This window comes from Rhinoderma darwinii (assembly GCF_050947455.1).
Source record: "Rhinoderma darwinii isolate aRhiDar2 chromosome 5 unlocalized genomic scaffold, aRhiDar2.hap1 SUPER_5_unloc_36, whole genome shotgun sequence".
Classification (NCBI taxonomy): domain Eukaryota; kingdom Metazoa; phylum Chordata; class Amphibia; order Anura; family Rhinodermatidae; genus Rhinoderma; species Rhinoderma darwinii.
This window is the reverse complement of record NW_027461794.1, coordinates 476,723-490,142: the sequence shown is the minus strand read 5'-3', so window position 1 is coordinate 490,142 and position 13,420 is coordinate 476,723. Positions and strand designations below refer to the sequence as shown.

General features: G+C 46.1%; 5 non-coding genes and 1 pseudogene across 5 annotated transcripts; all 6 read right to left on the bottom strand.

The window, feature by feature from the left end:
- Nucleotides 1-2,596: 2,596 nt before the first annotated feature.
- LOC142691160 (U2 spliceosomal RNA) lies at nucleotides 2,597-2,787 on the bottom strand. The gene has a single exon (XR_012859804.1). It is a non-coding gene; the product is annotated as a U2 spliceosomal RNA (small nuclear RNA).
- Nucleotides 2,788-4,131: 1,344 nt separating this feature from the next.
- Nucleotides 4,132-4,322, bottom strand: LOC142691158 (U2 spliceosomal RNA). Its single transcript, XR_012859802.1, has one exon. It is a non-coding gene; the product is annotated as a U2 spliceosomal RNA (small nuclear RNA).
- Nucleotides 4,323-5,667: 1,345 nt separating this feature from the next.
- On the bottom strand, nucleotides 5,668-5,858 carry LOC142691157 (U2 spliceosomal RNA). The gene has a single exon (XR_012859801.1). It is a non-coding gene; the product is annotated as a U2 spliceosomal RNA (small nuclear RNA).
- A 1,337-nt stretch (nucleotides 5,859-7,195) lies between these two features.
- On the bottom strand, nucleotides 7,196-7,386 carry LOC142691156 (U2 spliceosomal RNA). Its single transcript, XR_012859800.1, has one exon. It is a non-coding gene; the product is annotated as a U2 spliceosomal RNA (small nuclear RNA).
- A 1,352-nt stretch (nucleotides 7,387-8,738) lies between these two features.
- Nucleotides 8,739-8,929, bottom strand: LOC142691155 (U2 spliceosomal RNA). Its single transcript, XR_012859799.1, has one exon. It is a non-coding gene; the product is annotated as a U2 spliceosomal RNA (small nuclear RNA).
- Nucleotides 8,930-10,267: 1,338 nt separating this feature from the next.
- Nucleotides 10,268-10,474, bottom strand: LOC142691235 (U2 spliceosomal RNA; annotated as a pseudogene).
- Nucleotides 10,475-13,420: the final 2,946 nt, after the last annotated feature.

Below are 13,420 nucleotides of genomic sequence, written 5' to 3'. Positions count from 1 at the left end.
CTCGAGGCTGACATCGGTGGGCCCCCCGATGGAGCTGTGAAGGACTTTGGCCTGGACCCCTCAGTCGTCAATGCTCGTTTTGGGGCATTACCAGCGGCGTCTGCACATGTTGCAAACTGCCGCTCTGGCCCTGGTCTGGGTGGCCCAGATTTCGCTCTGCGGGGGCAATCTTTAAAAGCATGCCCAGTCATGCCGCACAGATTGCACAACACCTCGGAACTGCATTTTGCCGCCACGTGTCCAACCTGGCCACACCTGTTACACTGCACCACATGGGGCCGGTCACAATGTTCTCTGGTGTGGCCATATCTCAAGCAGTTCCGGCAGGCTATTGGCATCTGGGGGTAAAATAAGAATCCTCGATTCTTCCCAATGGCAAAGTTCTGGGGTGGGTGATGTAAGCCTCCAATGCCATTGGGATCCTGGCGGAACTTCACCCAATATTTCCTTTTGCCGTTCCAGAAGCTCTGGGTGTTCAAGATTTTGTGTGAGAAGCGGACCTCCCTGCAGTAACGACTGAGGAAGGTTTCAATGTCACACTCTGAGACAAATGGACTGAACATGCACATCACGAGCGGGACTTCTTCCTCCCCGTAGAGGAATAAAAAGTTCAGTCCATTTAGCCGCTCCTCACTCTGGTCCGCATCAGACAATCTTTTGTGCATGTTGTCGCAACATGCCGCGGCCGTAAAGGATATGGTGTACCGACCGCGGCTTTCCTGGTCATTGAGACACAGGATGTCCGCCCGCTTGAGCCCCAGGAAGTCCAGCAGAATCACCTCCACAATGAAGCGAAGGTTCTTCCGCTGGCGATGGCCTTCTTCCACCTCGATGCGGACGGACTGGCGCAACCGGGTGTCCCCGGATGCAAATCCAAATGTAAATGGCATTTTCAGTGCCTGGGGGCTAAGCCTGTCCCTTATAGCAGCAAGGGCTCAGATTCCACAATTAAGTGGAACCCTCCCCCAAGGCCAAGGATTAGGGTACCCCAGACACCTACGAAGCCCGATAAACGCCCTCGGAACGCTCTTAGAAAAACGCCTCAAGGCCGGTTGACCTCTTGGGTAAGGCGCGATCGCAACTCGTTGTCCGGGGGCTAAGCCCACTCCCCAAATAGCAGCAAGGGGGTGAAGTCTCTCTGTGAAAAGAGACGATCCCCCAAGGCCAAGGAGCAGGGTACCCCGGACACCTCCCAACAAAACCAGATGCAGAAATACTACACCTGATCTTGCCAAAAGGCCGAGAAGCGATAACCCGAGCGGCCCTTGCCTTGCCCGAGCCTGTCCCATACTGCTGTTCACCCCTTGCAGCGATTGATTCAGCCTACTCCTAGGCAATTCCATGGGGCCCTGCAGGCTCACACACATTTACAGCTACTAAGCGGGAGGGAGGTGAATAAAGGCCGGAGAGGAAGCTACACAGGATTTGCTTCTTTTGCTTGCACCACAATGCAGTGCTGAAAGAGGAGGAATCTACATAAAAACGCCTTCCTGGCAACGCCCAAATGCCCTCCTGCCATGCAGATAAACACTGGCAGCGGCAGCAAGTGCATGCCCACAGCCACCCCTTGTTCCTTCACACCTTGTATCAGCTGTAATCCAGTCCAGTCCAGTCCAGTGCTGCCTGCTGAGCAGCACTGACCAACACTGCCTGGGCCCAGGCTTTTATCTATCTCTGAGGCAGGCCCCATTATGATGTCAGAAAGCTGGCTCTGGAATCCTGAGGGCTCCACTATGACACGTGCAAAGTTCCGTCTGAACTTTATATAAGACGGTGCGGCTCAGTCAGTCACTCAGTGTTGCCTGAGAGGGCAACACTGCAACAGCCGGCCGCCAGGCTGTCTTTTTTTTGCACATTTATTTGCCTCCAGGAGGCCACAAGAGGGAGACAAGGGACTGCAAAATGGAAAATAGGCATCCACCAACTTTACAGACAACTTCTCTTTGCTCCTACAACCTCCATCCTTGCACAGTTTGTTATTCTTCCAGGTAACATAGTAACAAATCCAAATTGCTGCTCTCTTTGTAGGCAAGCAAGGGTTTGTTGCAACTGCAATTCTTACTTCTTCTTGGAAATGTAGGGACGACAGTACATTCCATCACATCCATCTAGTGTACACAGGTAGGTCCATTGTGGCGGGCGGGCTGCTTTAATGGCTGTTTGCTGTTCCCCCTACTCCACTCCACTATTTGACTGTGGTGCTGCATCAATCAATCAGTGGCTGGCTCAGGTGCAGCTCTTTAACCTACCTAAAAGGGAGGGCGGAGAGAAGACAAGGAAGGTGAATGAGCTGTTCCAATGTGAAATGCCGGAAACACAGAAACACAGAAGACACACACACACACACACACACACACACACACACACACACACACACACACACACACACACACACACACACACACACACAAGAGGTGGCAATGTATTAATTAATTGCATTTAATAAATGAGCTCATTATCACACATGACTGTACAAATGCATTGTCCAACAGGTGTTGAAATAATGGGATTAAAAGGGGAGATCCCATCAGAAAGACAAAAACAATAGCAAACACAAATAGCACTTTTGGAATCTGATTTTAGTCAACACATAAGGGAAGGGTGCACCGGTCCTGGAAATACTGCAATACCAGGTCAATGCGTGGAGTGGACAGAGCAAGCTCTATTTCCATCTCCCTGTTCTAAAAATCCATTTAATATATGGTCCCCAGATAGGGGACGTATCAGATATTAAACTGATAAGAACAGATACTACACTTGATCTTAGCCAAAAGGCCGAGAAGCGATAACCCGAGCGGCCCTTGCCTTGCCCGAGCCTGTCCCATACTGCTGTTCACCCCTTGCAGCGATTGATTCAGCCTACTCCTAGGCAATTCCATGGGGCCCTGCAGGCTCACACACATTTACAGCTACTAAGCGGGAGGGAGGTGAATAAAGGCCGGAGAGGAAGCTACACAGGATTTGCTTCTTTTGCTTGCACCACAATGCAGTGCTGAAAGAGGAGGAATCTACATAAAAACGCCTTCCTGGCAACGCCCAAATGCCCTCCTGCCATGCAGATAAACACTGGCAGCGGCAGCAAGTGCATGCCCACAGCCACCCCTTGTTCCTTCACACCTTGTATCAGCTGTAATCCAGTCCAGTCCAGTCCAGTGCTGCCTGCTGAGCAGCACTGACCAACACTGCCTGGGCCCAGGCTTTTATCTATCTCTGAGGCAGGCCCCATTATGATGTCAGAAAGCTGGCTCTGGAATCCTGAGGGCTCCACTATGACACGTGCAAAGTTCCGTCTGAACTTTATATAAGACGGTGCGGCTCAGTCAGTCACTCAGTGTTGCCTGAGAGGGCAACACTGCAACAGCCGGCCGCCAGGCTGTCTTTTTTTTGCACATTTATTTGCCTCCAGGAGGCCACAAGAGGGAGACAAGGGACTGCAAAATGGAAAATAGGCATCCACCAACTTTACAGACAACTTCTCTTTGCTCCTACAACCTCCATCCTTGCACAGTTTGTTATTCTTCCAGGTAACATAGTAACAAATCCAAATTGCTGCTCTCTTTGTAGGCAAGCAAGGGTTTGTTGCAACTGCAATTCTTACTTCTTCTTGGAAATGTAGGGACGACAGTACATTCCATCACATCCATCTAGTGTACACAGGTAGGTCCATTGTGGCGGGCGGGCTGCTTTAATGGCTGTTTGCTGTTCCCCCTACTCCACTCCACTATTTGACTGTGGTGCTGCATCAATCAATCAGTGGCTGGCTCAGGTGCAGCTCTTTAACCTACCTAAAAGGGAGGGCGGAGAGAAGACAAGGAAGGTGAATGAGCTGTTCCAATGTGAAATGCCGGAAACACAGAAACACAGAAGACACACACACACACACACACACACACACACACACACACACACACACACACACACACACACACACACACACACACAACAAGAGGTGGCAATGTATTAATTAATTGCATTTAATAAATGAGCTCATTATCACACATGACTGTACAAATGCATTGTCCAACAGGTGTTGAAATAATGGGATTAAAAGGGGAGATCCCATCAGAAAGACAAAAACAATAGCAAACACAAATAGCACTTTTGGAATCTGATTTTAGTCAACACATAAGGGAAGGGTGCACCGGTCCTGGAAATACTGCAATACCAGGTCAATGCGTGGAGTGGACAGAGCAAGCTCTATTTCCATCTCCCTGTTCTAAAAATCCATTTAATATATGGTCCCCAGATAGGGGACGTATCAGATATTAAACTGATAAGAACAGATACTACACTTGATCTTAGCCAAAAGGCCGAGAAGCGATAACCCGAGCGGCCCTTGCCTTGCCCGAGCCTGTCCCATACTGCTGTTCACCCCTTGCAGCGATTGATTCAGCCTACTCCTAGGCAATTCCATGGGGCCCTGCAGGCTCACACACATTTACAGCTACTAAGCGGGAGGGAGGTGAATAAAGGCCGGAGAGGAAGCTACACAGGATTTGCTTCTTTTGCTTGCACCACAATGCAGTGCTGAAAGAGGAGGAATCTACATAAAAACGCCTTCCTGGCAACGCCCAAATGCCCTCCTGCCATGCAGATAAACACTGGCAGCGGCAGCAAGTGCATGCCCACAGCCACCCCTTGTTCCTTCACACCTTGTATCAGCTGTAATCCAGTCCAGTCCAGTCCAGTGCTGCCTGCTGAGCAGCACTGACCAACACTGCCTGGGCCCAGGCTTTTATCTATCTCTGAGGCAGGCCCCATTATGATGTCAGAAAGCTGGCTCTGGAATCCTGAGGGCTCCACTATGACACGTGCAAAGTTCCGTCTGAACTTTATATAAGACGGTGCGGCTCAGTCAGTCACTCAGTGTTGCCTGAGAGGGCAACACTGCAACAGCCGGCCGCCAGGCTGTCTTTTTTTTGCACATTTATTTGCCTCCAGGAGGCCACAAGAGGGAGACAAGGGACTGCAAAATGGAAAATAGGCATCCACCAACTTTACAGACAACTTCTCTTTGCTCCTACAACCTCCATCCTTGCACAGTTTGTTATTCTTCCAGGTAACATAGTAACAAATCCAAATTGCTGCTCTCTTTGTAGGCAAGCAAGGGTTTGTTGCAACTGCAATTCTTACTTCTTCTTGGAAATGTAGGGACGACAGTACATTCCATCACATCCATCTAGTGTACACAGGTAGGTCCATTGTGGCGGGCGGGCTGCTTTAATGGCTGTTTGCTGTTCCCCCTACTCCACTCCACTATTTGACTGTGGTGCTGCATCAATCAATCAGTGGCTGGCTCAGGTGCAGCTCTTTAACCTACCTAAAAGGGAGGGCGGAGAGAAGACAAGGAAGGTGAATGAGCTGTTCCAATGTGAAATGCCGGAAACACAGAAACACAGAAGACACACACACACACACACACACACACACACACACACACACACACACACACACACACACACACACACACACACACACACAAGAGGTGGCAATGTATTAATTAATTGCATTTAATAAATGAGCTCATTATCACACATGACTGTACAAATGCATTGTCCAACAGGTGTTGAAATAATGGGATTAAAAGGGGAGATCCCATCAGAAAGACAAAAACAATAGCAAACACAAATAGCACTTTTGGAATCTGATTTTAGTCAACACATAAGGGAAGGGTGCACCGGTCCTGGAAATACTGCAATACCAGGTCAATGCGTGGAGTGGACAGAGCAAGCTCTATTTCCATCTCCCTGTTCTAAAAATCCATTTAATATATGGTCCCCAGATAGGGGACGTATCAGATATTAAACTGATAAGAACAGATACTACACTTGATCTTAGCCAAAAGGCCGAGAAGCGATAACCCGAGCGGCCCTTGCCTTGCCCGAGCCTGTCCCATACTGCTGTTCACCCCTTGCAGCGATTGATTCAGCCTACTCCTAGGCAATTCCATGGGGCCCTGCAGGCTCACACACATTTACAGCTACTAAGCGGGAGGGAGGTGAATAAAGGCCGGAGAGGAAGCTACACAGGATTTGCTTCTTTTGCTTGCACCACAATGCAGTGCTGAAAGAGGAGGAATCTACATAAAAACGCCTTCCTGGCAACGCCCAAATGCCCTCCTGCCATGCAGATAAACACTGGCAGCGGCAGCAAGTGCATGCCCACAGCCACCCCTTGTTCCTTCACACCTTGTATCAGCTGTAATCCAGTCCAGTCCAGTCCAGTGCTGCCTGCTGAGCAGCACTGACCAACACTGCCTGGGCCCAGGCTTTTATCTATCTCTGAGGCAGGCCCCATTATGATGTCAGAAAGCTGGCTCTGGAATCCTGAGGGCTCCACTATGACACGTGCAAAGTTCCGTCTGAACTTTATATAAGACGGTGCGGCTCAGTCAGTCACTCAGTGTTGCCTGAGAGGGCAACACTGCAACAGCCGGCCGCCAGGCTGTCTTTTTTTTGCACATTTATTTGCCTCCAGGAGGCCACAAGAGGGAGACAAGGGACTGCAAAATGGAAAATAGGCATCCACCAACTTTACAGACAACTTCTCTTTGCTCCTACAACCTCCATCCTTGCACAGTTTGTTATTCTTCCAGGTAACATAGTAACAAATCCAAATTGCTGCTCTCTTTGTAGGCAAGCAAGGGTTTGTTGCAACTGCAATTCTTACTTCTTCTTGGAAATGTAGGGACGACAGTACATTCCATCACATCCATCTAGTGTACACAGGTAGGTCCATTGTGGCGGGCGGGCTGCTTTAATGGCTGTTTGCTGTTCCCCCTACTCCACTCCACTATTTGACTGTGGTGCTGCATCAATCAATCAGTGGCTGGCTCAGGTGCAGCTCTTTAACCTACCTAAAAGGGAGGGCGGAGAGAAGACAAGGAAGGTGAATGAGCTGTTCCAATGTGAAATGCCGGAAACACAGAAACACAGAAGACACACACACACACACACACACACACACACACACACACACACACACACACACACACACACACACACACACAAGAGGTGGCAATGTATTAATTAATTGCATTTAATAAATGAGCTCATTATCACACATGACTGTACAAATGCATTGTCCAACAGGTGTTGAAATAATGGGATTAAAAGGGGAGATCCCATCAGAAAGACAAAAACAATAGCAAACACAAATAGCACTTTTGGAATCTGATTTTAGTCAACACATAAGGGAAGGGTGCACCGGTCCTGGAAATACTGCAATACCAGGTCAATGCGTGGAGTGGACAGAGCAAGCTCTATTTCCATCTCCCTGTTCTAAAAATCCATTTAATATATGGTCCCCAGATAGGGGACGTATCAGATATTAAACTGATAAGAACAGATACTACACTTGATCTTAGCCAAAAGGCCGAGAAGCGATAACCCGAGCGGCCCTTGCCTTGCCCGAGCCTGTCCCATACTGCTGTTCACCCCTTGCAGCGATTGATTCAGCCTACTCCTAGGCAATTCCATGGGGCCCTGCAGGCTCACACACATTTACAGCTACTAAGCGGGAGGGAGGTGAATAAAGGCCGGAGAGGAAGCTACACAGGATTTGCTTCTTTTGCTTGCACCACAATGCAGTGCTGAAAGAGGAGGAATCTACATAAAAACGCCTTCCTGGCAACGCCCAAATGCCCTCCTGCCATGCAGATAAACACTGGCAGCGGCAGCAAGTGCATGCCCACAGCCACCCCTTGTTCCTTCACACCTTGTATCAGCTGTAATCCAGTCCAGTCCAGTCCAGTGCTGCCTGCTGAGCAGCACTGACCAACACTGCCTGGGCCCAGGCTTTTATCTATCTCTGAGGCAGGCCCCATTATGATGTCAGAAAGCTGGCTCTGGAATCCTGAGGGCTCCACTATGACACGTGCAAAGTTCCGTCTGAACTTTATATAAGACGGTGCGGCTCAGTCAGTCACTCAGTGTTGCCTGAGAGGGCAACACTGCAACAGCCGGCCGCCAGGCTGTCTTTTTTTTGCACATTTATTTGCCTCCAGGAGGCCACAAGAGGGAGACAAGGGACTGCAAAATGGAAAATAGGCATCCACCAACTTTACAGACAACTTCTCTTTGCTCCTACAACCTCCATCCTTGCACAGTTTGTTATTCTTCCAGGTAACATAGTAACAAATCCAAATTGCTGCTCTCTTTGTAGGCAAGCAAGGGTTTGTTGCAACTGCAATTCTTACTTCTTCTTGGAAATGTAGGGACGACAGTACATTCCATCACATCCATCTAGTGTACACAGGTAGGTCCATTGTGGCGGGCGGGCTGCTTTAATGGCTGTTTGCTGTTCCCCCTACTCCACTCCACTATTTGACTGTGGTGCTGCATCAATCAATCAGTGGCTGGCTCAGGTGCAGCTCTTTAACCTACCTAAAAGGGAGGGCGGAGAGAAGACAAGGAAGGTGAATGAGCTGTTCCAATGTGAAATGCCGGAAACACAGAAACACAGAAGACACACACACACACACACACACACACACACACACACACACACACACACACACACACACACACACACACACACACACACACACAACAAGAGGTGGCAATGTATTAATTAATTGCATTTAATAAATGAGCTCATTATCACACATGACTGTACAAATGCATTGTCCAACAGGTGTTGAAATAATGGGATTAAAAGGGGAGATCCCATCAGAAAGACAAAAACAATAGCAAACACAAATAGCACTTTTGGAATCTGATTTTAGTCAACACATAAGGGAAGGGTGCACCGGTCCTGGAAATACTGCAATACCAGGTCAATGCGTGGAGTGGACAGAGCAAGCTCTATTTCCATCTCCCTGTTCTAAAAATCCATTTAATATATGGTCCCCAGATAGGGGACGTATCAGATATTAAACTGATAAGAACAGATACTACACTTGATCTTAGCCAAAAGGCCGAGAAGCGATAACCCGAGCGGCCCTTGCCTTGCCCGAGCCTGTCCCATACTGCTGTTCACCCCTTGCAGCGATTGATTCAGCCTACTCCTAGGCAATTCCATGGGGCCCTGCAGGCTCACACACATTTACAGCTACTAAGCGGGAGGGAGGTGAATAAAGGCCGGAGAGGAAGCTACACAGGATTTGCTTCTTTTGCTTGCACCACAATGCAGTGCTGAAAGAGGAGGAATCTACATAAAAACGCCTTCCTGGCAACGCCCAAATGCCCTCCTGCCATGCAGATAAACACTGGCAGCGGCAGCAAGTGCATGCCCACAGCCACCCCTTGTTCCTTCACACCTTGTATCAGCTGTAATCCAGTCCAGTCCAGTCCAGTGCTGCCTGCTGAGCAGCACTGACCAACACTGCCTGGGCCCAGGCTTTTATCTCTGAGGCAGGCCCCATTATGATGTCAGAAAGCTGGCTCTGGAATCCTGAGGGCTCCACTATGACACGTGCAAAGTTCCGTCTGAACTTTATATAAGACGGTGCGGCTCAGTCAGTCACTCAGTGTTGCCTGAGAGGGCAACACTGCAACAGCCGGCCGCCAGGCTGTCTTTTTTTTGCACATTTATTTGCCTCCAGGAGGCCACAAGAGGGAGACAAGGGACTGCAAAATGGAAAATAGGCATCCACCAACTTTACAGACAACTTCTCTTTGCTCCTACAACCTCCATCCTTGCACAGTTTGTTATTCTTCCAGGTAACATAGTAACAAATCCAAATTGCTGCTCTCTTTGTAGGCAAGCAAGGGTTTGTTGCAACTGCAATTCTTACTTCTTCTTGGAAATGTAGGGACGACAGTACATTCCATCACATCCATCTAGTGTACACAGGTAGGTCCATTGTGGCGGGCGGGCTGCTTTAATGGCTGTTTGCTGTTCCCCCTACTCCACTCCACTATTTGACTGTGGTGCTGCATCAATCAATCAGTGGCTGGCTCAGGTGCAGCTCTTTAACCTACCTAAAAGGGAGGGCGGAGAGAAGACAAGGAAGGTGAATGAGCTGTTCCAATGTGAAATGCCGGAAACACAGAAACACAGAAGACACACACACACACACACACACACACACACACACACACACACACACACACACACACACACACACACACACACAACAAGAGGTGGCAATGTATTAATTAATTGCATTTAATAAATGAGCTCATTATCACACATGACTGTACAAATGCATTGTCCAACAGGTGTTGAAATAATGGGATTAAAAGGGGAGATCCCATCAGAAAGACAAAAACAATAGCAAACACAAATAGCACTTTTGGAATCTGATTTTAGTCAACACATAAGGGAAGGGTGCACCGGTCCTGGAAATACTGCAATACCAGGTCAATGCGTGGAGTGGACAGAGCAAGCTCTATTTCCATCTCCCTGTTCTAAAAATCCATTTAATATATGGTCCCCAGATAGGGGACGTATCAGATATTAAACTGATAAGAACAGATTTTTTTTTTTTTTTTTTTTTTTTTTAAAATTGAAACCACAAGATAAAATCAATGGCATAATACATAAATATTCATACATTTAAATGAATACAAAAGTAATAATAATAAGACCAGTAATACAGATGTTATAATAAAAGTACAGAACAATAGCAGGATAAAATTTATACAGGGCATAAAAGACATAAAAGAATAAAACCATTTTTATTTACAATGTTATGGTATTCCACATTTGCAAACACCACATGGATGTTGCTTCTTTTACCCCTAGCTGCTTTTTGTCCCTAAGATAATAAATGTACATTTCACTTAGGGCATATTTGACACAATTTTTAACATCAATAAAATCATGTTTAAAAAGCAGAATGTTCCTAACCTTCCAGATGGCATTCTTAAAACAGTTTAAAATGATCCAACAGACCATTTGCTGTTTAAAACTTGGGCAGTTAAAAAGACCATAAAACACGTATTCAAATTTAAGATCTTTAAGACCGCAGGCCCATTTCAACAATGGGCCTACCTTCCTCCAAACCTCCTGTGCATATGGGCAGTTCCAAAACAGGTGCATTACCGTCTCGTCGTCACCACACCTGTCTCTCGGGCACTTGGCTCTCGCCACCAGTCCTCGCCTATGCTGGAATTCACGGGTAGGGAGGCACTGGTGAACGATTGCCCAGGCAAGGTCCTTGTGCACATTTGCCATAAATTTCCCGAAAACGTTCCGCCACACCACCTTGGACCTTGCCTGTGAGAAATTTGAAACTGCCAGTGTATCCTCCTGCCGCCTACAGGAGAGTGACACTTTTTTCTGGTCCCCCAATATGTCAGGCTCCAATTCTTGGAGACCTAGGAGCCTGACAGTTTTTTCGAGCACCGCATATTGTTTTGGGGGACACAGAAGCACAGGAGAATTCAAAGGGACACGAAACCATCGTTTAAAAATCATGCCCGTAGCGTACTTTAAAAAGTAGCTAAAAATACCATCAGAATTATACATTTTAAAACAGAAGCAAAAGTATTTAATGTAAAAGAAGTTAAAAAGGTTAGGAACATCTCTCCCGCCATTGTCCTTACATCTGTACATAAAATCACGTTTTAGTTTTTCCATTTTGGAACCCCATAAAAACATAAAACAGATCCTGGTCACTTTTTTAATATATAAAATTGTTGGAGGGAAAACCATAGCTACATAAAGCATTATGGGTAATAAAACAGATTTAATTATTAAAACTTTTCCCTCCATGGTGAGATTTCTCAAATTCCACATTAAAACCTTTTTTTCCATTTTGGCAATTACTGAATCCCAATTGGGTCTCCCATCGTTTTCTTGATTAAAAACAATTCCTAAAATTTTTATCTGATCCTGCTGCATGTTAACTCCTGGTGTCACAGAGGAATCCCATACACCAGTATAAAAACAGTCACATTTATCAACGTTTAATTTAAAACCAGAGGCTTCACAAAAAAAGCCGGTGTTCCTCAATGCCCTTCTCATAGAAGCGGCGTCTGGGCATAGGATGGTGGCGTCATCCATATAGCCTAGGATTTTTACCTGGTTCCCCCTTCCTCCAGGTATGGGCACGCCTCTGATGACTTTATCATCTCTTATTAGGGTGAACAGAGGTTCAATGGCACAAATAAAAAGGAGCGGAGACAACGGGCACCCCTGTTTCACCCCTGATAAAAGAGGAACACCTTTAGTTAAAAATCCGTTGATAGAAATTTGGCTAAAACAGGATCGATATAAAAGCTTAATACGTGTTAAAATAATTTCAGGAACAGCCATCTTTTTAAGAACCATAAAAAGATATTCATGGGAGACCCGGTCAAAAGCCTTCTCGAAATCTAAGGATAAAATAGCAAGGCTTTGACCCCTTTCTTTAAAATACCAAATGATGTCACGTAAAATATTCAGGGACTCAGTAATTGACCTCCCAGGTACCCCACATACCTGGTTTGGATGGATTAATTTATGAATAAAAGGTTTAAAACGGATTGTTATTAGTTTAGCTAAAATTTTACAATCAACGTTTAAAAGAGTAATAGGGCGCCAGTTTTTTAACTGGTCCTTCTCACCTTTTTTAAAAATTAAGGACACAATCCCCCTCCTCCAGGAAGGGGGCAGCTCTTCAGTAATAAAAACTTCCTTATACAATAAAAACATGTCATTCTTTAAAATTTCCCAAAAAGCATGATAAAATTCGATGGGCAGACCATCTTCCCCAGGAGCTTTCCCATTAGAAAAACTTTTAAAAGCAAATAAAAGTTCCTCCAAGGTAATATTACGGGATAAAACTTCCTGGTCTAAAATATCTAGCTTGGCATCAAGGGAATTAAGAACATGTTCTAAAAAGGAAGGATCAATATTTTTCTTGTTAAAAAGAGATTGGTAGAAATTAAAAGCAGAATTTAAAATGCCGACCATAGTGGTTTCTCCTTCAAGGTTTAAAATGACATCTCGTTTATCCATTACCTTTTTGAAGAAGAACCGGGAACACTTCTCGCCATCCTCGAGGTACTTTACATGTGAATTAAAAATTATTTGTTTCCCTTTCTCTTCTATGGCATGTTTTATTTCAGCTTTAAGATTTAAAATATCATCATCAACATCCATACCAATCTCCTTCAATTTAAAAAGTACATGTAAACGTTTATTAAGAACATAAAACCATTGTTTTTTCTCTTTTGCTTTCTTCTTACCTGCTCGAATAAAAAAAGCTCTGATTTTGGGTTTAATGCCCTCCCACCAGTGTAGCATAGGCTGACTGGGCGCTCTATGGGACTGCCAACACTGGTAGGTCCGCACAAACTCCTCTTTAATGATGGGGTCCTCCAGGAGTGTGGTGTTTAGTCTCCAGGGACCCCTACAAGCTTTTTGCTCTCCCTCTAGCTCCAGGTGCACCGAAAGGAGCTTGTGATCAGATAAAATATTTGTTAAAAGCAAACATTTTTTGGGAATAAAACTATTAGAAGTGAAAATAAAATCAATTCTGGAGCTCACT